The sequence below is a fragment of the Podarcis erhardii genome (genome assembly GCF_964252035.2).
Source record: "Podarcis erhardii genome assembly, chromosome: 2".
Taxonomy (NCBI): domain Eukaryota; kingdom Metazoa; phylum Chordata; class Lepidosauria; order Squamata; family Lacertidae; genus Podarcis; species Podarcis erhardii.
The window spans coordinates 75590576-75618163 of NC_138498.1; the positions used below are offsets into that span (position 1 = coordinate 75590576).

At 43.2% G+C, this 27588-nt stretch overlaps 1 long non-coding RNA gene across 2 annotated transcripts in view; it reads left to right on the top strand.

Annotated features, from left to right (window-relative positions):
- The window catches only part of LOC309333767, a 30274-nt gene extending 9012 nt beyond the window's left edge, over positions 1 to 21262 (top strand). The window contains exons 1-3 of one of the 2 annotated variants that reach the window (XR_014152684.1): positions 12475 to 15044; positions 17526 to 17674; positions 19031 to 21262. This is a non-coding gene — a long non-coding RNA (uncharacterized lncRNA). Of the gene's footprint in view, positions 1 to 12474; positions 15045 to 17525; positions 17675 to 19030 lie in introns of those variants that run through there. The other variant, XR_014152683.1, reaches the window with a different exon arrangement.
- Positions 21263 to 27588: the final 6326 nt, after the last annotated feature.

Sequence of the window (27588 nt, forward strand, 5' to 3'; positions counted from 1 at the left end):
TGCTGCACTAACCAATTTCCTGCAAGTTTGGAACAAGTATTAGCTGCTCTTATTTTATCCGCTTCGAGACTTAATAAATTGTACCCGCCACAGCGCCCGTTCCACAGCTCAAAGTGGTCAAGTGGACACAGATTGGCTAAGTCAATTCCACGAGCCAACTGGTCCTATGCTGTTAAGGGCTTTATATACCGAAAGTAGCACATTGAACGTGGCCAGGTAGCAGCTAGGCAACCAGTACAGATCTCAGAGCAAATGCTGACATAGGCTCAGTCCCATCAGCAACCGTACTGCAGCATTCTGCACTACTAACTGCAGGGTGTGTACTCCCTCCCACCTGTAGCCCCCTTCTGAAATTAGTTCCAAAGTGCTGGGGAACCTTGTTGTAGATATGCTGCGTATGAGTATCCAGTCACTAGCTCCTTAATGTTCTATCTCACAACTTATCACTTTTGAGAGGAATGAAGAACCCAGACAGATCTAGAAAGAAGCAAAGGCCCTCTGTCCCTTGGTAGAGCTCAGCTCGGGGCTTTGCCCTGAGAATGCATACCTACTGTGTTGGCTCAGCCCAGGCTTTGGGGGGGGCCCTTGGGGATGGGCAAGCTGGCAGGGCGAAGGGGATTTGGGAACCGAGGTTAGCAGCAAAGGGGGCATCTGGTGTCCACTGTAGAAGAAATGCTAGATTTAGGGCCGTGTGGGTGGTTCCCCTACACAGGGCGTTGAGCCAAGGGAGTGCAAAATTGAGAAGATCTGTAATTGAGAAGATCCATTTGGGGGCATCAGATTTTGGCCTCACACAGGGCACCATATTATGAAATATGATCAAAGTCTGCCCCTGGTGGAAGCATGGTGAATAACTCTGTTCCACTGTCCAAAAGGCTGCTGAGAATTTTGGAGTAATCATAGCCAACTGTGAGCCAACTGTGTGACCCATCACACATTCCCCTTGCTTGCTGTCTGAAGTTTTGCTGTCTATTATTGCTAGAGAAGAAGCAGGAAACCTTAAAACACAGGGTTTCCTCTTGTTGGCTGGATGCCCAGCTCTCCAGAACAACAGAACAAAAATATTGTACATTTGCATAGAGACTGGCTAAGATTGCCTACTTGAAAGGGGAGGGGGCATCCAACTAGTTAATTTTCAAAAACCTAATTAGAATTCAATAGACATTCCCCACCAGATTATATTCATTTGAAGTTGGTTGATATTTGGGGCCTGCCCTGCTTCACAAAAGGTTTTTTACAAAGCTCTAGTCCTTGAAAATCCCAAACCAGTGATTCACATCCCTCCTTCAGTTCCCAGCTAATCCTCCAGCTTTTCCAGGTTTTAACGTGAATAAAGCCTCTAAAAGGCCAGCAAATAGGAAAAGATATTTGACAGTAATCCCTTCATTCCCAAGGGCCAGTCTTCTCATATTACAGGTTATTAAAAACAAAATCCAAGCAGCAAGCCTCCCCCCAAAAAATCTCAAAGACAAGAAAGATTGAAGTTACTCAGCTTCCACTGAGAGCCAGAACTCCCCAGACAGCCTGACTAGGAGAATTAAAACACAAAAACATTGCAGGAAGTTAGGAGGTTTTAGTTTTGCTGGCGGTATTACCTGCTGAGTACCCAAGAAATAATAGTCTAAAAGTTTCTGGCCTGTGAGATGAATGAAAGGTTTGGGTAATCATGTTTCCTTTACATTTGACATTTCGAATGTTTGTCTTTAAAATTAATTTATATACACACTTTGTAGAAAATTGATTAAATGTACTGGATTATTGGTTAGGGTGGTTTTAATTAGTAAAAGTTTGTCACCAGCATGAAAGTGTTGTCAAGAGACTCTCAAGTAATGACATGGAGAATCTTGTTAATTGATTATGAAGAGAAAGAGCAGCGCTTCCCTCTCTCTTTTGGAAGTCCTTTGGTGGTGGTGGTGGTTTTGTTTATTTTTGTTTTAACTGCTTTTCAATCTCTGCTTTTATATAAATTTAATATACCCCCTTTTTGAATGTAGTAATGAAAGGAATGTCAAAAATTGGGGAAGACCACAGAGTCCCGATGTTTATTCTATGTACTAGTTGCATCTTCCATTTTTTAATTCCTTCAGTGGAAATGAATTTCAGAGTAGAAGCCTTGTTAGGCTGCTGTAGCAGAACAAAAACAAAAAACTCAATATGTTAATCTGTAGCTACCAGCAATTCTCTCTCTCCCCCCCCTCTATCCAGTGTGTTAACCATAGAGAAGATGTTCTAAAGTGAGGAGTATACTTTTGCCACACCACGTCCACACATGATGCTGATCTGCAGGGACCTGGAAGTTTCTTTCCTCCATTTATAGGTCCAAGAATGTGTCAGCCACACAACACTGCACTGACCGAAAACAGTTGTGCCCCTCCTGATGGTGACAATACCATGCTGGGCTTTTGGAGGGAGTGCTTCCAGCATCATGCTCAGGCTGAGATTGTCTGCAAGCAGTCACACTTGGCAACTTGCAAAAATTAGATTGAGAGTCTTTAGAAATCAATAGAAATACTTGCAGTAACTTTAACAGCTAGACTTGGAACAACTCACTAGACTGTAACAGTTAGTTCTAAAGGAGTCTGATTTATGCTGCAGAACTCCATTCAGCTGTGTCTGTAGGACTGTTGCTGTTGTTTTTGCTGTTAACAGTGGCCAGTGCACTGTTTAGCACACTGAACAGACACATTCCTTGCCTAGCTCCTGGCATTTCATGTGGAGTATCAGATCAAGCAAGATACCCAATTCAGCATTCACATACTCTTTGTGATTTTAATAAGCATTTTGCAAAAAAATTTAAATGTGAGCCTCTTTAGAGCAGCAGCAGGAGACACAGAGGGGCCTTGCCCCACACCAAAGGGAGAAATTTCCCCTCTAAAAGGATTGAGGCTTCCAGGCAAGTCCTTCAAATGCCTTCATCTAAGACATGCATTACAGCACAGTTCTCTCTTTCACACATGTACACACAAACAAACACACATTTTTTTAAGGCTCCAGACTGATGTCATATCTTAATGGTATATAAATGCAATCAAATTTCTATTGGGAATAACTTTTAAGTTTGCCCCTCTCTATCCGGAACAGTTGTAATTGCATATCACAATCTATCTAGCAGTCACTAATACTGTCTTCAGTGCCTAAAGTGTCCTCACTCCTCCACTGCACTGCAAATCAGAAACTCTACTAAGAGTAGCAATTAAAATTACTGTTGAGTAGAGGCTAAGCTGCTGTGATTGGGTGAAGAAGAAAGAATGCTCCAAGTGGATTTTAGTGCCCTTCAAGAGTTCTATTTCTGAATTTAATTCTGCAAACGGGTAATAACTTGCATTGGTACTTTTGGAAAAGAATGATCAGTGCTGTGCAGGGAAAACATCATGGGCAAATATGCTTTAGTTCTTTAAAGGTATGATTCACAGTCTATTGACTTCCAGCGCACAGGCTCTAAGGAAAAATAGACTGAACAGAAAGACTTCAAGGGTGCTACTATAGCTGATATCAAACTGGGGTGGCTAACATTATGTCCAACTTTTAATTAATCCATTACGTGGCATCTAAATGTGTGCTGTACCTCTGACCTGTGGCACAGATAGTCAGTTGCACTGGTCTGTGAACCCATTCCTTGAAACCAGGAGACATGGCTTAAATCCTATTATACCGTCTAAAGAGACTGCAAGGATATTCCTACAATATAAATCCAATTACTCCCCAATGACTCACCCTCAGGGGATGAAGAATAAATCCTATTACACTCACACACAAAAATTGTTCACTGATTCCCAAGAGACAGACAGCAGCTATCCTACCATAAAGTGATAGCGTCTGTACAGTGTGTATATCCCATTACTTTATGGAGACAGTACAGACTTAATTGCAGGACCGAAGACATAAATTCTAGCCCAAAAGGAGCGAAGCTGTACAAGGTGCAGTAAATGACTACTTACAAAAGTGGATTTGAGGCTGATTTCTTGGGGCTTGTGGGCCATTCCTTAGCAACCTACAAACACAGCTGAATGAAGTCACTTGCTACAGCATCAGACAGGACACCGTTATCATTTCCTGAATTATACTGAGTTGTGAGTCTTTCTACCGACTTCTCTGAGTCCTGGATCTAATCCTTAAAAGTGCCAAAACCATCTCATGCCCTGGTGATTCTTAGGTCTTAGCCTAAAATGGTAAAGGTACCCCTGCCCATATGGGCCAGTCATGTCCGACTCTAGGGTTGTGCGCCCATCTCACTTAAGAGGCTGGGGGCCAGCGCTGTCCGCAGACACTTCCGGGACACGTGGCCAGCGTGACGAAGCTGCTCTGCCGAGCCAGCACCAGCGCAGCACACGGAAACGCCGTTTACCTTCCCGCTATAAAGCGGTACCAATTTATCTATTTGCACTTAGGGGTGCTTTCGAACTGCTAGGTGGGCAGGAGCTGGGACCGCAGACGGGAGCTCACCCCGCTGCGGGGATTTGAACCGCCGACCATACGATCAGCAAGTCCTAGGCGCTGAGGTTTTACCCACAGCGCCACCCGCGTCCCCTTCTAGGTCTTAGCCTAGAAGAGCGTAAACCAGCATAAAACAACCCACAGCTGGCTTGGTATCTGAAAATCCAGCCATGAACAAAATGCATTCCGTGCTTAATGTATAATTGCATGTAAAATAGTCCAACTCTGTGAATGTACATTTGCACTTTCAAATCCTAGGTACAACTGGAAATATCCAGTGTTGCATCAGCAGATGTGACAGTACAGTACTTCCCCTTCCTCTCCCTGCCCCCCAGATCTGCTACATGGAGTTTCCCAATCCTGTATAAGAGATGTGGGGGCATGTGGGGAACTGTAATGGGGCAGATAGGCTAAGGGAAGTCTCATTGCTCCAATGGGATGACACTGTTTGAATGTCAGCTGATGTATTATGAAAATATATAATGTAGATATACAAAAAGAAGCGTAAGTGGTCATTGACCGACACAGTGTATTTGGATTTTCTTGCTGTGCTCATACTTTGATTTTCTTTAAAATGCTAGAATTCTCATGTGCTCATAAATTTGTATGTTAATCTACCAGCTTCAAAGCATACATTTTAATATACGCCACTGTCAATAAAGCTAGACTGAAAAATTAAGTTGGCATTCCTACTTAAAATATAATCAATCCTATAAACCAGAATAATACTTGACCTTCCAAAAAAGCTCTACCATTTGATCTACAGAAGCAATTGTTGATCTTCTTTAATTCCTGCAACTAGAGAAAGACTTTTTATACATTCATCAGGAAATGAAACATACAGGCTGAGAAACTGAAAAGCTTCTGCTCCTCATTGGACTTGACTACCCTACCTTTGAAAGCTTTATTCAGATAAAGTAATAGCTCATTTGTTGTTGTCATTATCATCATCATCATCATCATCATCACCATCATTTGTCATGCAGAGCAAGGCTGCAAGTTAGTAATTTGACTTTTTCAGCCCCTTACAAAGCTATTCACTTGCAAGTAGGTTAACTGGCTCATCAATGAGGAACTTGCCCTTTAGTCTTATAGACTGTAATAGCACTGAAGTCTACCATGTTTTGGACTTATTCTTCAGTTCCATTTGGATTTTGTCTCATGGCAGCTGCAAAAATCACTGTGTATGGTAGGAAAAACTATAAAGGGAAAAGAGAACCTGTTGGCTTCACAAAGCAGGGACTGGACATCACTGAACATCATCACCTGTATATCACGTTTCATGGTCCTTTACATTCAAATGTTTTAATAATTTGCTTCTTCTTACAAACTGTGCATTTTAGCTTATTTGTGCTATCCTGTTCTTCGCCGTAGTCCAAATAAGTTTATGAGTAAGAGCACCACAGGCAGCAAGACCTTTGTCCAAAGGGTGTTTTGTTTGTTTTTAAGCAGCAGTTCCCACTCTTGAAGAAAAAAAATGTCTTTTCTCCCCAGGAAAAAAAAATCTAGTTTAGGTAGGCTATTATTGGGCGTTCATAAAAGATGTCCTAAATATGTCCATCTTGTCTCCTGTGCTTCATGTACTGCTGTCAATAGCCGTGCCCACTCTGTGACCTTTTCATGAGTTATTCTGTCAGTTTTGCTTTGAACAATCTATGTAGAAACAGAGTCAAGCTGTACATGTTGTGTTGTATAGATTTGTTTTCCAGGGCACTGACAAGAGAATTTTGGATGTGGCTTCTAAAGATCTCAAGAGTAGTGCTCTTGCTCATCTCCTGAGCCTTTTAGGCATATCACAGCCAAGCTATGATCACTGGCTCTTGGTGTCCCAGCAATGAAAATTAAATGATATGTGAAAAAACCTGTAATAGTTTTATGGAGTTTATTGCAACACCTTTCTGTCCCCTTTCCCCCTTTTCAAGTGCAGACTTCATTGTTAAAAACTTGAATGGTAAGTCTGTTGGGAGCTTTTCCCAGATTTGTTTAGCTCTAATTAGGGCATTCAGCCAATGAAGCAGTCGTTTTCGAAGGGTGTTTGTTTTTCATTAAGATAATTTCAGAATGTGTTAGACAAGGGCACTGGGGAAATCAAGGGGGCCTGTCCCCCTTCTATTTCCCCATAATGCTGAAAATCATGCTGCACAGTCAACCCCAGAATTCTGGATGCAGAGACCCAGGTCAAGAGCCCTGTATGTTTTATGCTCATCAATTCAGTAGAACAGTGTTTCCCAAAACTTAGAATAATCATGTACCCCTTTTGAGAGTTTTGTCTTGCCAGTGTACCCCTTCCTGGACGAAGATGATTTGGCGGTATTCTTAATAATACTATTTTAGCTTTGAGTTGTTCTCTGTAACTAAAAAACTACCCCTATGATAAAGCAAAATATAAATTCTGCTGTGTGCCTGTTGAAACCTTTTCACATACCCCCAGGAATGGAAAACATCGCAGTATAGAATGCACATATAAACTTCTAAAAGGTAAAGGACCCCTGACAGTTAAGTCCAGTTGTGAATGACTCTGGGGTTGCGGCGCTCATCTCATTTTACTGGCCAAGGAATCCGACATTTGTCCACAGACAGTTTTTTCCGGGTCATGACTAAGCTGCTTCTGGCGAAACCAGAGCAGTGCACGGAAACGCCATTTACCTTCCCGCCAGAGTGGTACCTATTTATCTACTTGCACTTTGATGTGCTTTCGAACTGCTAGGTTGGCAGGAGCTGGGACCGAACAACGGGAGCTCACCCTGTCATGGGGATTTGAACCGCCGACCTTCCAATTGGCAAGCCCTAGGCTCAGTGGTTTAGACCACAGCACCACCCACACTTCCTTCTTACCTTTGCTGGATCAGAGCCAATGGCTCCAGTTAAAACTTCTATGAAGGCTGCGACCATTTCACACATGGGTTCTGTTCCCAGCCCCCGCATGCGTTGTCAGAGTGCACACAAGCACACCACACCCCATTTTGCCTGGTTCCCATTATGCCCCAAAGGACATGCGCGTCAGCAATCGCACATCAGTTGGACACAACTAAAATGGCTGCTACCTGTATATGACATTGGTAGGGTTGCCATATTTCAAACAGTGAAATCCGGACAGAAAAGTTATTAAGCCAAAGTTGTTGCTATACGTCCAGATTTTCTGGGACATTTCTCCAATTTCTGCCTGGACACTGCTGCTGACTGCAGTAATCTGGATGTGTCCAGGAAAATCCGTACATATGGCAACCCTAGACATTGGGGTGGGGGTGTAGGGTTAACACAGTTATTCCTTATGTGCTGTAATCCCACAACTGCTGCTCCATCACCACAACCAGACTGCTAAAACCAAAACCAATGCACACAGCAAGAAAGCAAATGCTTGATGAAGATTGTGTCTTAAAATCTAAAGTCAGAACATAGCATATTTCTTTGAATTCAAATTTAAGTTCCTTGCATTGCTGAGAAGTAACTTTGGGTACCCAAGCGGGTGTTCTTATATCATTGGCAGCATGAGTAAGGATTTTCTGCAGCTTCAGTGTTTAATATTTATAGTGAGAAAGCACTTAGGCAAATCTATTTTAGCTATGTGTAGCTTCATAGGAAACAGAGCTTACTTGTATTTTCAAAATGACCATGTTTTCAGTGGTGAGGCCAGACTCTGGACATTAACCTGTATTCTTTGATGGCCCCTTGCTTCATGGAAACACAAAACCTAAGATTGTAAAATAGAATATACACGCCTCTTCCTAGGAATGGTTTCAGATTGAGCAAACCTTTGGATATAAGGCATTTTCAGATATGATGGGAGATGGTGGCCACAAAAATTCCTTGTCCCCTGCAATCACACCAACCCCTGCTTTCTTCTCCCATCTGCATGAATGGTCATTCTGTGCAGCACCCATAACCTATAGCAGTTTTCCCTTCCCAAAATCCAAAGCTGATTTATTTATTTTTGCAGTTACATTCAAATCCATTAGAAACTAAACTCCATGAAATTTCAAGCCATTTTTACACATTTTTCGTGGTGTGCTTTCACAGCACTGGCTCCAAATTAGTGTCCTCATATTTTTTCTCTGGCTGTTTCAGTAAGAGACAACTATTGCTGCAGGCAATTTTTCCTCAAATCAGTCCTGTAACTGGTTGTTCAGTCTTTGCAGCTGCATTGCTAAGATGTTTTCACTATCTTCCTAGGTGCTTTAATGTGATGTACTAAGAAATATATACACTGTGCTGTAACTCTGGTCTCAGCTGAGGTGCCTGATGTTTTAACATGGGGTTAGTGATCCTGGCTCACCCATGTATTATTCCTCCATGCTTATCTCTTCCAGCTGTAGTGGTACAAATACTGTATCCTCCTTATGCTTTGCAGGCTTGGTGGGCTGACTTTTCACAGTGTGGGAAAAAAATGGAGATTCATCTCACTCTTCATTTCCTTTTTCACCCAAGACTCCCCTTCTCAGGGCTTCTTCCATCAGACTCTTCAGAACTTCATGGTTCACCTCCACCCTGACTGCCACTCTCAGTAACATTATTTCAGAGCTCTGCAGGTAGAAATGTAAGGATCCAATCTCTTTTCCCTCCTGCATTCAAGATGAGGCAGAACCTTCGGAGGAATTCAGAAAGAGATATTTACTATTTTTATTAAAGAAGCCTCATTGACTTGAATGGGATTATTATTATATTATTATATTGTATTGTATTGTATTGTATTGTATTGTATTGTATTGTATTGTATTGTATTGTATTGTATTGTATTGTATTGTATTGTATTGTATTGTATTGTATTGTATTGTATTATTTAACTTGTATTTGTAACCACCCTTCAAGGTTTGCTGAAGGACCGTCTATAAAACTTACAGGGTTTTTAAAAATAATAATAATTTTTTTTTAAAGAAAAGACCAGGGACAGCAGCAGCAGGAGAGAGGAGGGGAGGCTGAGGGAACACTTGACAAGGGAAGGTGTTAAAAAGGGGGGGGAGGGGTGAGATGCTGCCAGTTCTGCAGACAAGGGGTGGTATAACTGGGCTCCTGAGGCCCACAGGAAAGAATGTAGTTGGTCAAGGGAGTGGACTCAAAAAGGTTGAAAATCTCTGGTATAGAGAAAGTCATGAGGTATTTTTGTCCTGTATTGTCCCCATGCTGCCACCACACAAATATTGTTCCTTGACCTCTCCTCAGCTGTAGGAAGTACTTTTCCTTATAGGGGAACCATTTTGCAAGATTTGCTCAATGAAAGATTTCACTCCTTGCTTTCTGGTGTTCCGGCACCTGGCACAGAAAACATCACTTCTCTCTCACATGCCTTCTGATATGTTTCCTATAATTTTGCTCTCAGAAACTGAACAGCACCAGGAAACAGCTTGAAAGTGTGGAGCAAATGTCACATAGGTCTCTTAAACCTGCAGAGGTGCAATTATTGCTAATACCTACTCTTGTACCTAACTGTGGTTAATAACACTAATCATACATTTATATAATACTTTTCACCCAGCAAAATCATAACATGCATTTTCAAAAGGTTCACTGACTCCTTGTTCAAACTGCTGCCTATACCACTCAAAGGCATCCACCTCTTGGGGATTAATGCAACAGCATCACACACTAATAATGTTTTGCTTTTTAAAGAGCTAATCTCTCTTCCCTGTTCGAACCTATTTTTTTCTTTTAATCAACCCCCTGCTCCCTTATTACAGCAGCCTGACTTGTTCTCCCGCCCCGCCCCACCCCCCAGTAACACCTCAGACTGAAAGTAATTAATGCGACAATTAGTTCTAATGGTTCACAAGATTATCAAGCCTGGCTATTCGAAAAATATGGCACAATTGATGCTCCAAACAAAACTGGAGAGCGCAATGCTAAAAACGTGGATCTGTTGAAAATCGAGCAACAAAGGAATGTAAGATTCGTGTGCTCTTCCCATTCAGACAAGACCTTAAGAATAATGGCGGAATCACATCCATTACATGAATGTCCAGTCCATTAGCAACATCCTGATGTGAATAAATGAGGACTCTGAGCCAAATCACACGTGTTGTTAAATGTGATGTATATGTGTGATTTTTTTTTTGTAAAAGTGTTCATTTGAAAGATTGAAAGGAAGCTTCTGTTTTCACCAGTAAGATCTTTCCTCCAGAGCTAATAGCAACATGTGAGACAGGAAGCGTTTCCATCAGAACCAGGGCACAAGGAGAAACAATTAAACACACACATAGAATGCACATATTATAAGCAAGCAATACTCCAAAGTGCTTAATTTTTGAACTTGCCATTTAAATTGTTCCTTTGTGACAAAGGTTCCTGTTTCCAAAAAGTGCAGGAGGGGTACGGATCTCTCCACCATGTTGTTCTTTGAAAGGGGGGGGGGGAGATAATGGATTTCCCCCTCCTATACCTACGGACTCCAGTGCGTGGAAGGGAGAGGTCTTGTTCATTTAGAATCCCAAACAAGTGTTTATATGATGTGAACTAGACACTGCAGCTTGCTGGGCTGCTGTAATAAAAGGCAAAACAATGCGGGCAGGCCATGCATGCAGAGGAGGAAGAGGAAGAAGCAGCAGCAGCCGACAGGTTTGAGTGTCTTTCTATCGGCCGCTTCTCTTCCTTGAGCAATGAGAGAGGCCTGATGGACAGAGGAGGAAGAAGCAATGGTAAAAGAAGCATTGGGTAGGTTCACTGCCCCTCCCAGGGGTTCCAGATCCGCTGCCGAATCTTTTACCTGTGAATTTACTGTACTTTCTGTGCCATCCTTTGTCAAGCTGGTGCCCTTCAGATGTTTTGGAAAAGAGCATGGCACATGCTGGCCAGGGCTGACTGTCACAGCTGCATATTCTTTATTGTTCAAAAGGCACTACATAAGAGAACTTTGGCTGCATATTTCTCTGGGAGTCAATTATGTTGAATTTAGTAGGACTGACTTCTATGTAAAAACGTATAGGTTTGGACTGCATATTTCTTCCCTTATCCAAACATCTCGCAAATTAACAGTGTTGCAATATAATATTGGCTAGCTGGTATTTGTTATTTGGTACATTCAAGCATGATAGCTTCAATATTATTCCAATGTTTGTTTAAGCTGTTTGCCTGCTTGACATGTGAACAATGCACAAAAGCCTTCTCTACTAAACTCCTGTTTGTATAGCTTCCACTGTTTCTCAACGAGGCTAGTCTCAGTGGACCTGCTTGAACGTTTTGCATTTTAAAGTTTTTATTTTATGCCTGCGGTGCAATATTGATGGCCTGACCCACAACCTACACCTGGGAAGATCTGTTGCTTTTATATCATTTGATGGCCAGTTTTGGTTTTGCTTTTTCTGAGGTGAAACCCTGTTCATACAAACTACTACAAACTTGTGTGACCGTGTTTTAGCTTGACCTAATTGTTGATGCGGCAGCACTCTGTCACAAATGAGTGTTCAGTGTCACAAGGCCACATCTGTGCTTATTGATATGCAGCACACTTAATCGGCAGGTGCATTATTATGTAGAGCTGCCCGTGCTGTTTCTTGGTGCATCACAACACACATGGAACTAAAGTCAAACGCAGACGAAAGCTGAATGCTGAGCAGGCAACAGTGACAGAGTTCACTCTCTTTCTTCTGACTCTGTGTATGAGGGCAGCGTTTTGCTGGCAGCCGCTTCTATTCAGGAAGTTTTATATTCTTTAAATAAGGGAGGGAGGACCCTAAACTTCTGGAACCACACTTTACAAACTCCAAGGTTTGGAATGAATAAAGGTAAAGGGACCCCTGACGGTTAGGCGAAGTCACGGACGACTCTGGGGTTGTGGGTCTCATCTCGCTCTATAGGCCGAGGGAGCCAGCGTTTGTCCGCAGACAGCTTCCGGGTCATGTGGCCAGCATGACTAAGCCGCTTCTGGTGAATCAGAGCAGTGCATGGAAACGCCGTTTATCTACTTGCACTTTGACGTGCTTTCGAACTGCTAGGTTGGCAGGAGCAGGGACCAAGCTCAGCTCATTTTCTCTGTTAGCAAGCCTAAACAGTTCATTTATTTTTAAAAGCAATTTGAGGCATGGATAGAAATTGAACAGCTGGTGGGTAACAGGAGTGTGTAGAGTCAAGGAATGATCCTCTTTTGAGAAGCAATAACCTTGGGGAGAGGGGCTGTATATGGGTCTCTTGACCCATTAATTCATGTCAGCAAATACCTGCCTTAGATAATCCAGAGGTGGGCAACTGTTTTCTGACATTCCCTTTGGGGTAATCTGTGTGTGTATGGCCCTATATGAGTGGTGGGCCAGCCAAAGTCAGCAGTAGGTGGGGTCAGGGCCAACATTTGGGCAGGACAGCCCCTTTTTTTCTCTATCTCCAGCTCTTACTGTCATTCCCCACTTAGCAGGCTGCAGGAGAGAGCCAGATTGCCCTTGTCAGAGGTATGAACTGATCACTTCCTTTTGAAATTAGACCAAAGGCCACAGGTTGCCTCCTGTGAGGCAGTTCATAGCTGCTGCTGCTGCTGCTGCTGCTGTTCTCCTCAGAGGCTGAATTCTTTATTGAAAGCCAGAATTCACCAGTGAAACAATTATAGATATTCTCCAAAACAAAACATTAGGCAGCACCACAGTTGCCTGGAATCCTCCCTTCTCTTCCCTACAATGTGTAATAATGAAAGGCATGATAAATCTTTTGTCCCACACTAAATCACTGGCAACCATGGGATGAGAAGGCACAAGATGACAGCATCAAGTCACATTACTATATATTACAGAGGGAAAAGAAGAAACCAGACTGTGTGGTTAATGTTTTTCGCACCACCCCTATGTTTTTTGGCGATGTCTTATTCCACCCTAAGGCTCCTGTAGATCTCGCATCTTAGACCGATGATCTACATATGACTTCTGCCTTTGCCTGAATTCCTGTGCCTTTGAAGTATCTTTGAAATGGGTGCTGCTTGGTCTGAAAGCTTCTCTTCAAAGAGAGGTTTGGCAAGGTTCTCCTCCCTCCTCCTCCCTTTTGAAACAGTTATTTTTCTCTGCCTCATTGCTCTGCAGAGAGAAGCAGGGTTCCAGAGAACTGCCCCCCCCCCGATACACACTTCTCAAAGTACCCCCCTCCCCATTCAAGAGTGGATTGAATCCGGGCCAAGGCAAACACGTCCAGAGGCATCAGAGCAACAGGTTGCCTGGACAGCAGCAAATCCACTGAATTTCACTGTCTTCCGATTCCCTGGGTGGCAAGCCAGCGTGTTAGAGACCTATCACATCTAAACAAACTCTTGAATGCAGTTATGCGCCACTGCGCCAATATGACACTTTTCTCCTTGCAAGCTCTGTTCCTTGTGTGCATCGGGGTCATAACAGCCATCTGCCAGCAGCCAGCTTTGTAACCTCTCTGTCGTCCATGCAGGGGCAGTGTAGCAAATTGTTTTGCGGTTTATGAAGCATCAACAAATACCTGACGGTTCTGTACCTTCCCTCCTGCCCTGCCAGATGCTTGGAAGGAACTGGAAGATTGTGCAGTGTAGCGGCTCTAAGAGAGTCCCCAAGTCGACTCTCACTTCTGCCATGAGCTCATTAAGTAGTCCATTAGGCAAGCCTCTCCCGCGGATTCAGTCCTTAACACACATACACGTGTGCATGTGCACGCACACAGGAAAATCTGCAATATGGAGGATAATATTTGACTTGCCTTACAAGATTGTTGTAAGGACTATGGCTATATAATGCATGTGAAGTGGTCTGAACACTTGAAAATGCTACACAAATGTTTATTGCTGCTATTGCTGTTGTTTACCCCATTTAAGGTGACTATCTCTTTCATATTGTGGAGAGAATAATTCTAGCTAAGGTGTGTAATGGTTGTTGTGTAGTCCAAATGTGCTGGCGATTGGCTTGGGTGGAATCTGAGGAGGGGGGAGTTCTCTTAAGACCCAGATGCTTCAAGACAAAACATTTTGCTGAGAACAGAAGAGAAGCTTTTCAGAGAGGCTGGACACAGCACCACTGGGAACTCTCAAGAGATGCCCCTGCCCCAGGGTTCAAGGGCCATATTTTTTATATATCCTACTGAGGGAGGAGGCTGCCTTTTACTTTATTTTTTTGCCTGAGGATGTTTCATTCAGTATATGTATTCTTGTGGAGGTCACACATCACTGGGAAATGAATACGAAAACTGCCTGAAACATGCTTTGTATACAGAGTGGAATGGTAGCATATTTTGTTGCTGTTTATCACAGAAAACAGATGTCATTAAAAAACACTTACGCCTTGCATTTGCAGCTGCAACCTTACTTCTTTTAAGATTTTTAACAGCAGGTTCTTAAAATTGTGCTATTGTTGTGTGTCCTCCACCATGCTGAAAAAAGGGCCTGTTTATTTCAGCTTCTTCCCTTTGGAAGCACAAAATCTATCAAATTTGTTTTGACAGTATCTATCAAAATGACCCTCTTTAGAAGAGACTAAGGCTCAGTCTACACAGGCAGAAGAATGACGATCTAGAGTTCTGAGGTGGTACATCAGACTGCTTCGGGCTGCAGGAAGGGGGTGCCATTTTTGAATGCTCCCTCATGCTTTTTTAATGCCTGCATGTAAAGAAACAAGATTCAGATGCTCTCTTCTTGTTCTGCTGATTTTCAGCTTACTGAGACTTGTGTGTATGTGCGTGTTTTTACAGAGGTGAGTATTCAAAAATGGTATCCCTATCTGCAGTCCCATTACTCTACTTCAGAATTCTCTGTATTTGATTCTGGTTTAACATTAAACACCTTTTAGTTTAACATCAAACACAGAGCCACTATTGATGTATAGGTTTGAGTGTTGGACTAGGACTTGGGAGACCAGGGTTCAAAACCCCACTCAGCCATGAAGCTCACTGGGTGACCTTGGGCCAATCACTGTCTCTCAGCCTAACCAACCTGACTGGAAGTTGTGAGGATAGCACCGTCTTTCCACACACACTACTTTTCAAGGTTAGCTTAGCAACCACAGTGCCTCTCATTATTAGGCTCAGTATTAAAATACATTTGTGCTAAGCTTTGAGCTTGTTACGTATGCCAGTAACATCAGAGGAAGTATAGATCATAGGACAGCCGTGCACATCATAACTGCTGTGATGTATTGCAGATAATTTACCCGGGTGTGTATATGTGTGCCTTTAACATGTATGTATTCAGACATTACTTCCACACTTGACATGTTTCCTGAGGGAAACACTGGTGTAACAATGGCATTTCTTCTCACAGCTGTGGCAATGTGTAGCACTGTCTGTGGAGAAAGAGGAGCAGCAGTAAAAACCAGTACAAGGAGCAAGAAATGCCTGTAAATGTTTGCATTCTTTATCAGGAAAATGAAACGGGGTTGGAGATGGCACAAAACTAGCCTGTACCAACCAAACTGAGTTATTCACCCAAAGTCACCAATCTTTGTTAACTCAACAAAGTGGAATCCTACAATGGCTGCTGTAGAACTCATTGTTGTTCTAATGAGGCCAGCAAGTGTTTCCTGTAGGCCCCTCTGAGTAAATGGAGAGAAAATGACCCGCTCTCCCTGCTATTAATGGGAGGCCCAAGCTCAAAAAAGGGAAGAATGAAGGCATATTTGTATATATATCTTTGTTAAAGACTGTGTGTACATTTGCATATGGGTGCATGTGCAAACATGTACGCTCACATGGGAGTCTCCCCCCTGCTCTGCTCCTGAAAATAGGCAGCCCCATAAGTAGACATCAAACGGACTCTAACAGAGTAATAGATCCCAGATTTCATTCCTCCCACACACACCTTCTTAACAGAATATCTGTGTTTGTTCACTCTGTTGTCTGGCTTCCTGTCAAGATATCCTGCAGCCAGCCTAGAGCAGCTCCTAATGGGCTGCCAGGGGATTTAGTCTGATACGAGTGTGTACCAGGTGCTGACAGCTTGCTGGAGCAGCTCGCTCTGCTAGCGTGATTGGAAATTGGTCTCTCATTTTCACCCTGTCATAGTGAGTAGATAGCAGAGGGATGAGCAGGGATGCTCTCTTTCTGTAGATTTCCACTACTGTGCAAGGTGGGGCATTGGAAGCTTCTTCTGCCTGTCAGTGATTTGCTCAAGCACATTTCTTCCCCTACCTCAGCTCTTGTCATAAGGGGCCAGCTCTCAGGTTACCCTTATCAAGCCACACAAAGCAGTCCCCCTTTGGGCAGCAAGATTCAGAGGCAGGTGTCATTTTCCTGCATCCCTCCTCTATCTCTGCATGCCATTTTTAAAAAGAAAGAGAAAAGGTCCCGTCTTGAGGTTTTGTGTTTGTGTTTTCAACATTTTCGCATGGGAAAAGGTCTCAGGCCAGCAGTGGATGGGCCATAACATTTAAATATGGCTGCCAGGTATTGTCAGCTTGCGCAACAGGGGAAAAAATCTCTCCCCAATAGCTCCTTACATGCACCAATTTATTTTTTAAATGTACCGAAAGAAACCTTACTGATAAGAGGAGCCTTGTAAAGAGCTTCTTATGTGTTTGTCTATAGCAAATAAGAACCATTACCAGGTGAAAAGGAGGGAACCAAAACACATAGGTTCTTTCTTTTTTAAAGGTGATCATGGGCTAAGTGATGGTCAATGAAGCTAGTAAAAAATTGTCTTAAAATGTTTGTGGGCTTAATTTGCAAGACTGCTGACAAGGGTATGGCCCAGGGCTCTCCCCCCCCCCCCGGCAGAACATGCTGGAACTCAGTTCCAGCACCTCTCAGGTGGGTACCAGTGCCATTCTCAGGTGTTCTTGATGAGCTCTGGCACCTCTTTTTCTAGAAAAATAGCACTGGTATTGCCTTTTCGGGTCTAAAGAAAAAATGTCATATTGGTCTGGGTTTGGGTGTCTAAGATGGCTGGCAAATCCCACATTTCTGGTATTCAATTATTTTTGAGATGGTAAGGTTTTGCAAGAATGAATACAAATTTGTTTGCTTTAATGTCCTTCTGGAATATCTCTGAAGGGCAGACAGGACATTCCTTGGTTGTTTTTGTCTCTCATTTTATATAAAGCTGAGAAAATTGCCACTCTAGGCTACAATCAGCATGAGACTTGTATAGTCAAGTGATAGGAGGGCTCAAATAAAAACATGTAAAAATGGAGCTGAACCGCAGTCTTTTGTGTGTGTGTTTTTTCTTCTTTTATTTTCAGGGAATTGTTTCTCATGGCTCAATACCATGTAAAATTCACTCAGGAGCCATATACAACAATACTTATGGGAAATGCACATATATGTGGGAGCAGAATAGTGGATAGAGATTTTGCAAGTAACTCTAGCTTTGCTGGCTGTGGGAATACTGGTAAGTGTTTAATTTTTAAAAACCTTTTTAAGCCAACTAATATCTAGATTCAGTTGTAATGTAAGGAGATGTTTTGCTAATTTAGTTAATATAATCCCTTGCTGAATGAGATGAAGAGGTGGGGCCTGAGCCTGCTCCCCTTTTGCATGTATTTCACAGAACAAATCCTCAGGTCTAATCAGTTTCACTTTTCTTTTTTAATTATTGGACAAGGGAGAGCAGCTGCAGTTTATACCTAGGAAAATACAGCAAATACCACATCCTGCAACAACAAGGACACAAACCATTACAGTGGTACCTTAGGTTAAGAACTTAATTCGTTCCGGAGGTCTGTTCTTAACCTGAAGCACCACTTTAGCTAATGGGGCCTCCTCCTGCTGCCGTGCCGCCGGAGCACGATTTCTGTTCTCACCCTGAAGCAAAGTTCTTAACCTGAAGCACTATTTCTGGGTTAGTGAAGTCTGTAACCTGAAGCGTATGTAACCTGAAGCGTATGTAACCCGAGGTACCACTGTATATTAATACATACTCAAGAAACCAATGCAAGATCTGTGCTAATGTCACCGTAGCAGCAAGCTATTAGATGCTAGGAACCTTAAAAGTCGCTTTCTTTGTTTTAGAGACACTATCTACTGTATTCAGCCACAGTGAACTTTCCAAAGACAAGGTGAGGGAGAACCTGTTTGGGGGTGCAACAGGTTTCTGTTCACACAACAGGACTTCACCTTATTACCCTCCCTGCTACAGTCCTCAGACTCTCAGGGTCTGGAAACCAAGCCTTATGAGGGAGTCAGGTATGCTTAGCCTGGAGAAGAGAAAACTGAGAGGTGATATGATAGCTATTTTCAAATATCTGAAGTGCTGTCACATAGAAGATGAAGCATGCTTGTTTTCTGCCACTCCAAGGGGTCAGACCTAAACCAATGGATTAAAATTACAATAAAAGGGATTCTGACTAAGCATTGGGAAGAACTTTCTCACTGTAATAACTGTTTTATAGTGGAATGGGCTACCTAAGAAGGTGGACTCTCCTTCATCTGAGGTTTTTGAACAGAGGTTGGATGTCTGTCAGGAATTCTAGCTGTGATTCCTGCATTGCAGGGGGTTGGAGTAGATGACTCTGGGAATCCCTTCCAATCCTACAATTCTAGTATTCTGTCTGCTCTGGGAGCAAGCCCCACTGAATTCAATAGCACTTACTTTTGAATAGACACAGTTAGGATTGTGCTATAACACTCTCTTAGGAAAGTGATTTTTTATATATGAAATTATTAATCTGAAATATTTTTGGTATTTTTAATATGAAGTACTTAAACTATCTAGACCAAAATAATGACCTTTTGGTTTCCTTTTCAGAGATGCCAATGGATGGTGCATCAAGACAGCCCCAAATTATTTTGGCTGCATCAAGTTAAAATGTCTGCGCTTGAGGCTTCTGGAGTGCCGGGTAACAAGACTCCAAAATGTGACTCCATGATGCAATTCCAGGGTGCACATTAAGCAGAGGTCTGCTTGGATTCTTTGGAGAAAGCCCTTCCTTAAGGTTCCTATAGAATCCAGAAAGGGTTGTCACAGGACAGCAAAGCTGTTCCGCTGTTCTTTTAATTTTTGCTACCTTTTAGGGGTCTTCTCTTTATTTCTACCATCTTGCCAAATATCCTTTCTTACATCAAATTTTCCTTTCACAACTCAAGAGGTTGCTTTACCCCACAGCACTTTTGGCCCAGGGATTCTCCATGGTGACTGACTTGACAACTTCCAATACAGCCTACACCTGCCTTTTTGATCAGCTCCATTGAGAAATGCATGGTGAAGTCTGTGTAGCTACAACCTTCATGTTGGGAAGAGAAAAGGGCATCAAGGAAGGGTTCAGACAATGGTTATTTCTTCTCAGAGGCTCATCTTCTTACCGGATGCATCATTTGCCCCACTGTCTTCTATGGCTTTTTATTCCTATGTGATTATATTGCTAATTTCATATAGGGATTGAAGCCGTGCAGTACGCTGGGGGTTTGCAACAGAGGCTGCTCACCTTGTTCAAGTCAAAGCCTGCTGGAACAGCTCAGTGTCATTCATAAAGAGGAGAGCTCTCATACGCAGCCATTCACTAGTGACCATTCCTCCTCCTCCTCCGATGTTGCTGTAGCTGCTTCCCTTTGCATGCTGCCCGGGCAAGAGTGGTGCTAGGCCCAAGTACAAGCAGTGCCTTATTCTCCTACTCCTTCAGATAACAATTTAGAAGTGATGGGCATGATTATATGCAGTGATGACCTGCTTTCCGCTGTGGGGTGTGTGTGTTGGATTATGTATGCATGCAAACATGTAGCATTCCACTATTTAAGTGCATAAGAATGGCTGCAGTATTTGCCTTTAGTAAGAACCCTAAAGACTATGGAGGGAATGGAGGCAGGGAGGACAGGGCGGCCTAAGATATTTTGGTGCCTGAGGCGAAACGCCCTGCTGCTGCCCTTGCAATGGTGGGGGAGGATCTGCAAGAGCTGGTTCTGGGGGTGGGAAGAGATTTGGCAAGGGTATGAAGAAGCCCTTGGCAAATCTCCCTTCCCACCCAACGGCAAAGCTGGGTGGTGGAGTTCTGCGCTACTCTGCCCCCATTGAAGCCTCTGTTACCTGGATTGCCTCTCTGGCAGTGGCGTTTCAGGGCACTCGCAGGGGCACCACCTCTTGTGTTTCCACCACCTGAGGCAGCTACTTCATCCCATCTCATGGATGGGCCGGCTCTGAGGGAAGAATACTTTCACCTGCCCACACTCTGATAAAGGGCTGTCTTCCAAAACTGAATGGCACTGCAAAAATGTAATGAACCATGATGTGGGGTGTGTGAATGGAATCCTAATATGCAGCAACGTGCTCTCCAGCCACTTTGGAGGGCACCTATTTTGTCACAAGATATACTATGTATAAAGATGCTTTAGGGTTCTGCAACTTCTACTGCAGCAATTCTTAAAATAAAAAGGGGAAATCTGAAATTATTATTGTGAGAACTCAGTTCAGTTTGATTGAGAAGCAGCCCCTCAAAGGAAGAATTGTCACATCCCTTTTATGCTTATTTTTCTCTCTCTCGGGTAATTTTCTTCTTGGCCTGTCATTTGGGGCCAAGAAGAAACTGGCTGTCTTACCCCGAGATAATTGTCCAGGGCTGGTGGGAATAGTAAACCTTCTGCCTTGTCTGTTAGCTTTTCGGAAGAGAGCCTTCTCTAGTCAGATTCTCTCATACCTGGCCATCTGCACAGGTGCACCTTAAGAAGCCTGGCTTTTTAACTACAGAAAGCGTGCCTGGAGCAGTATATTCAAGCCCCTGCTTCTAAGCAGTTTTCTGAAGTATTCCTCCATCACCACCGGAAGACAAGCACACTCTGGTATTACACATGAAGAAAGGATGAGAGGCAACATATTTAGGGGTATGTGTGAGGCTGAGGAGAAATGGTTAAAACTTTCACATTCTCGCTGGTGTCTTTGCTACATGCCTTTGTTGTATGGCAGGTTAGGTTGCTCTCTAGTTGAAGTTTTAAGGTCATAGAGCCCACTCTTCTTTCTAAAACTTCATATAGCATGTCTTACTGCAGGGCCCATTCTGTTAGAGAGAGAGAGAGAGAAGCTGCTGGCAAATTATTGTGCCTGCGATGCAGTCTGATAGCCTCGGACTTCATGCAGGTTTAGGTAGCATTACAGAACTAGGGAAGAGGTGCACAGACTTTGATTCCTCATCAGGATTATATAATCTTTCTCCCAAGTTTCTCAAGGGGCATTTGGGGCTTTTTTAAAAGTATGTGTTAAATCTGTCACGTTGGTGCAAATGGGTAGAATTACTCAGTTTGCTGAAGAGATTATAGGAGAACCTTTTCTGCTCACTTCATAAAAGAAGGTCCCATTAAGCACCGTGTGAAATATTAGCCATTAATCAGCCTCTGCGCAGAATAAACTATCCATACTTATCATTATCTGATCCTTAATGAAGCGGTAATAGGAATGCCGTGGAGCAGGGATATTAATGTCTCCTAAGAGGCCCAAGCGATGGTAAGGCTAGAAGCCAAGGTTTTTAATTCAGTTCCAAAAGCTTCCATAGTTAATAAGGTTGCTACTTATCCCAACCATTAGCACTTGTTTGGCCACAAGTGTTCCTATTACAAAAATGAGCTCAGCCCTCAGGAAGTGCTTTGCCAGCTGTTACATTGCTCATCCTCTTTTCTGTCTGACTACATACTTCCTGGGGCTGAATGTGTGCCTGGTTGGCATCCCCATTCAAGCCACTCCTTGCTTTGCTTTCTTTTTAGGCCTAGATACGATGCCAGCCATCCAGCCACACCGAGAACCAATTCAGAATGTAAGCTACAACTCTCTATGCTGTAATACAGTCATAACTTTGGGTTGCGAATGTGATCCACGCAGTAAGCAGGTTCGCAACCCGCAGCGTTCGCAGCCTGAAGCGCTGCATCTGCGCACACGCATGATGTGCTTCAGCGCATGCACGTGACATCATTTTGTGCTTCTGCGCATGTGCCGAAACCTGGAAGTAACCCGTTACGGTACTTCTGGGTTCGGCACGGTCCGCAACCTGGAAACGCGCAACCCGCAGCGTTCGTAACCCGAGGTATGACTGTAATACTTTTATTATTTATATGCCGCCCATCTGACTGGTTGCCCCAGCCATTCTGGGTGGCTTCCAACAAAATATTAAAACACAACCCCCCCCCAAAAAAAACAATTAAAATCTCCCTGTATAGGTCTGCCTTCAGGTGTTACATGCGACTGACACTTCTCATCCACCACTACCTTACATTCTGGCCATAAAAGCTAAATATACACTTCTAATATTCTTCCATGCCACAAAGTCAGCTTTAGCAAGGGCCAATGAGCTGTCTACTGCTCCTGGGACTTACTTAGCAGTGTGAAATATTTTGGATGGAGTCTGACAATGGTTTTTCAAATGGGTGAAGGTGATAGACGAGAGAGAGCCATCATTGTGCTCTGGTCAAAGCAGTTTTGCAGATTTTTGAATCTTGACAAAACTTATCAAAAACTATTTGCATCATAGTGAGAGGAGAGTGTCACACAGGAATGGAGGACTCCATCATACCAGAATGGCGAAAATATTGGCATCTTCAGGAAGCCAGAAGTAAAGTTCAGCCTGTTACCTATTTGTCTTTTCCCTTCCATAATTGTAGGTTCCCAAACTGCTCTCCCAGTCCACTTGAAAATTGTACTGGTAGAGAACGTAATGGTGTGTTTTTTTCCATTGTAGAAATGGTACTTTGCTGTGCTAGATGCTGTGTGGTTTTTACTTGTATTTATGGACACACCATGGACTACCTGCATGAAGCTCCTGGATCACCAGCTGTTCTTGGGCCAGTTGAGGAATCCTTTCCTTGGGATATACTCACCTCGCCCCTTGCTGGGCTGGTTTGGAACAAATCATAGAATTCTACAGTTGGAAGGGACCGCGAGGGCAGTGTTAGAAACCGAGATATGAAAGCTAGGAGTTAAATGGCACCTTAAACGTAGCTTATGGGCACAACAATGGAATGTCTAGGTGTACTTTTTTTTATAACAAGAATACAAAAATGAAAATGAATGAACTGCAGCTAAAATACTATGTTCATTTTTCACACTGTCTAGTCCTTCTCCTGTCCACCCCCTAATATTCATAAGAGGGTCTCTTCTCCAGTCTTCAGAGAGTAGCTGGAAGTGGGGAGGCAGAAAAAGGTCCTCCTTTCCTTCTACTCTGCAGTTTTATTCTGAAATATTAGGTGAAGTACTGTGCCCGGAGCTCAGAAACTGCTCTTGCTAATGAAATTCCCTGTCGTGAAATGCACCATGGGAGTTTTGAACACTGCCCAAGGGTCATTTAGTGCAGGAATTCTGCTCATAGCTGTCCCTGGGTAGGCTCAAACCACCAACCTCCTGGTTAACAGCCAGATGCATTGACCCACTGAGCCACAGGAGGGCTCTTATGATAATACTCTTATGATAGCTAAAGTAGGCAACATGAATGACCTGCTTCATTCACATGGCCACAAGCACAAATGAACAGTGGGCATTCTTCTAATCTCTGTGTTACGTGTATACACACACATTCTCTCTCTTTTACTGGGGCATCTACATGTCTGTTAGTGAATCACTTCCCAAGAGGCATCCCAAAGCAATGGCCATTCTTGATGTTAATTTCCTCTTTGCAGGAGCTATATAAAAGTGCTGTTAGTCCCTGTTACATTGGAGGCAAATGAAGGCCTCAACAACACCTCTCTCCTGGATTAATACTCCTGGAAGCTCTGTGGTGCTGACTGCTTGAGTACATGATTTTAAATGTTTGATAGTGTGCTAAAATATTCTCATTGTTGTTGCTTACATAGACCTGACCATCCCTCACAAAACATGTTTTGGCATGTGATGGTATTAGGTACAGCGTGTGTTCAGAAGCCTGCTCTTTCCCTCTTTCACCCCTTGCCCCAAAGGAAAAAAAACCCGCTGGTGGTTGTTGTGGGACGACTTTAGGTACCAAATTCTAAGAGATGTTTGCTTTATTTTCTGTATTTTGCATGGCCTTCCAGTGAGTGTTAAGTGTCATGCACACATCACACACACACACACACACACACACACACGCGGAGCACGTGCACATTGGAAAAGTGAAAGTGTTCTTGAAGCCTCTTTGTCCTTGACCAACTTCCCCCATTCCTGCCGTTGCCTCATTAAAGGAAAGGAAGCTGGAAGATAAAAAGTATCCAGGGAGAAAAAGGAACCAACTGAACACTGATGTGAAGTGTGCTTCAAAAAGCAGCCTCCTTTCATCTAACCGTTGTTTAATGCGCCTTTTCCCTTTAACAAGAGGAATTTATTTTAATCATCACTGAAACGTTTCATTAAAAAGAAGAAAAAGACAACAACAACAGCAGTAGCAGCAGAGGGATGTTGCTAGTGAAATCTATGCAGACTTAACAGCTCAGGGATTACCCTAGAGAAGTGAATGCTGCAAAAGCTTTGTGAACCTGTCTGAACGAAAGCAAGCAGCATCTTCAAGGATTAATGAAGAACTCTGCCGATATAAAAGAAATTGTTTCTTTTCTGGGGCTGCTGCTGTGGGAGATGCAGAAAGCATGGCGAGGCCAGATAATCAGTCGGCTCAGACCCTCCTTTTGCAGGGAGGCAGATTTTGGTTAGCTTAAATGCTTCGGAGTGATTTCAACAAAAAAACCCTTACTTTTTTTTTCCTTCCCCAAAAACACAAGCTGCGCAATCACAATTATTTCTTAGCAAAAAGCTCACATTTTATTTGCCATTAGACACCTGCATGATGCTAAATCGTTCAGGTGTGCTATGCTTTCTCTGCAACTAAATATACTAGTACCAAGAAGGAAAAACACATTTGTCCTTGGTACTTTAAAATGTTCCAAATAAACCAGGTTAACACATACCCATTAGGAATACTCTGAGCTCTCCCAGGCTCACAACCTGCAAGGATCACACACCCTGTCCCACATGCCAGAAGGGTTGCTCTGGCTACATGCGTCGTGAGCCATTCTCATAATCTAGCTAAATGTGCCACTTGATTGTAAACCTCAACGATAAAACCAAGCAGCTTCCCTTCTTACTGTGATCTCCAAGCTATGGGGATTTCTTTGAGGAAATCAAGTTTGAAGTTCTTCTCCCCGTATTCTGTCCATATGGAATTCATGTGATACACAACCTCTTGGGATACTTCCCCACGCTTACAAGGGCACTCTAAATCCTGTTGGGATTCAGTCTTACATCTTGTCCTTTCATGCGCTAAACCACAGAAGCAGCCTCCAATTGAGATACCTATCTGCATGCCTTTGATGCAAAGAACTTCCTCCCTGTAAGTATTCCCACAATGCAGGGCGGCCTAACTTTTAATACCAACTGGGCCACAAGAGTACTTCAGTATAGAACCCACAAGCCACACACTGCCTTGTTGTGCGGTGCAGGGGGCAGGGAGGAGCAAGACCAAAAATTGATGCCCCCACAGCGCTCATGCTGCCTTCCCAAAGCCATTTAAGCAAGGAGCTGGGATTTGGGAAGGAGGCTTGAGGCTCTGACAGGGTCTTAGAGCCCTCCCACCTCCTTCCCAAAGTTGGGGTGGCGCTAACTAGCTTTAGGAAGAAGAAGGGAAGACTCTGGGACCCTGTCCTAGCGCCTCCTTACCTGGCTTTGGGAAGGCAGTGCAAGGGCTGTGGGGCAGAGTTGTCCAAGGTTGCCGGGGGCCACTAAAAAGGCATTGAGGGCTGCATGCAGTCCTTGGGCCACATGCTGGAGCACCCTTCCATAATGGTAAAGCTTTTCTGCCTACAAGCCTTCTTAAGCTGACTCTGCCACACACAGATGTCCATGCTGTAATGCAAGCTGAACTTCTGGCTGGGGTGGGATTACTAACCTCTGGTATAAAATAAACCTGATTATGCTCCCTTATTTAATGCTATCTTAGCTAGAAACCAATGTTTTTACCCTGCTGTTTTACATATTGTAAACAATTATCAACCTTGTTTAAATGTATCCTTTTCTGAACTGGCTGGATTTTTTCAGACTAAGTCACCCAAGAACTGAGTGGGAAGATATAAATATAGTGTGTGAGGAGTACCTTTCAGACAATTGCACAGCTGTGTGGAAATATTTTCATGAACACCACCTATGCAGCTGGGTTTTAGCAACCTAACCATTCTCAGAAAGCCCAAAGTCTTTTTTTTATCAGAGGTGGCAGATATAGATTTCAACAGGTGGTAGCAAACAATGATTTGGAAGCGTTTTAGAATGAGTAGTAAAGTTGGAGTAACTAAGACAATGATCCTCAGCATTTTCATGTGTAGACTAAGTGACACTAGGATCATTTTGGGTCTTGCTTCCAAGTAAATATGCTGAGGAATGGGTTGCAGTACTAATTTATCAACCATGCTGGGGAAAGGGATCACACAGGAGCAAAATCCAGGTCTATGACAATGACCCATTCACATAACCCCCATTATGTGACAAAATATGATGAAAGACTGGTTTTGTTCATTGTTTTGTTCAAGTGGACACGCAAACTTGGCTGGCGACACTCGAATAATGGCCTGCATTTTGCAGCGCAGCAAATTGGGATCAGGACGGTTGCCTCTGCAGGCTTTCTTGCTTTTGTTCTGTGGGATTAGAGGAGTTAATCAGAGTGACAGTGACTTCTGACTTTATACTGTTAAAAAGGTCACAAACTTGAGGCTGCATTGTTTTTTCTGGCCAGCATGCGAAACAATACATGGGAGAGCTTGCAGCATTCATGTAGCACAGTGCACTCCGCCATGAAATATCAACCAGGAAGAAAATGCCATCTCAAAAGGGTGAGCAAAAGGTCACAGGGTCAGGTTACATTTGTGCTGGTACATCTGGACTATTCATCATGCCATTCTTCCCATAACAGGTGATGACACTCTCCCACTTCAATGTTAGTAATGGCTCCAAGATCAATAGCTAAAATGCACATGCTCCCTGAATCTGGTCAATTAGATTCTCAGTTCCAAGCTCTTGTCAAGGACCCAGAGGCTGGGCTGTGGAAACTTCTGTCAGATTCAAGCTGGGGAAACTTAACACAGTAGGCTAACCTACTGACACCCCCATGCAGGGAATCCTAAGAAAAATGCTTATTTGGGAAATGCAAAACAAAGCCAAGCATACTACAAAATCAAGGAACACAGGAGTATGTGTCCCACCTCACTACACCGATTTTGCTTTAGTGATGGTAAATACAACAAATTCAGGGCCAATGCATGAAATTAAGAAGTTACAATACACCAACATCACTAAATTGAAATGCTTTCTTCTTCAGAGTTTCAAAAGGCTTGTGTCTATAGTCATGAGTTGCTCAGTTGTCATGCAAAATGTGAAGACAAAAAGTCAGAGGTAATACCTCTTAT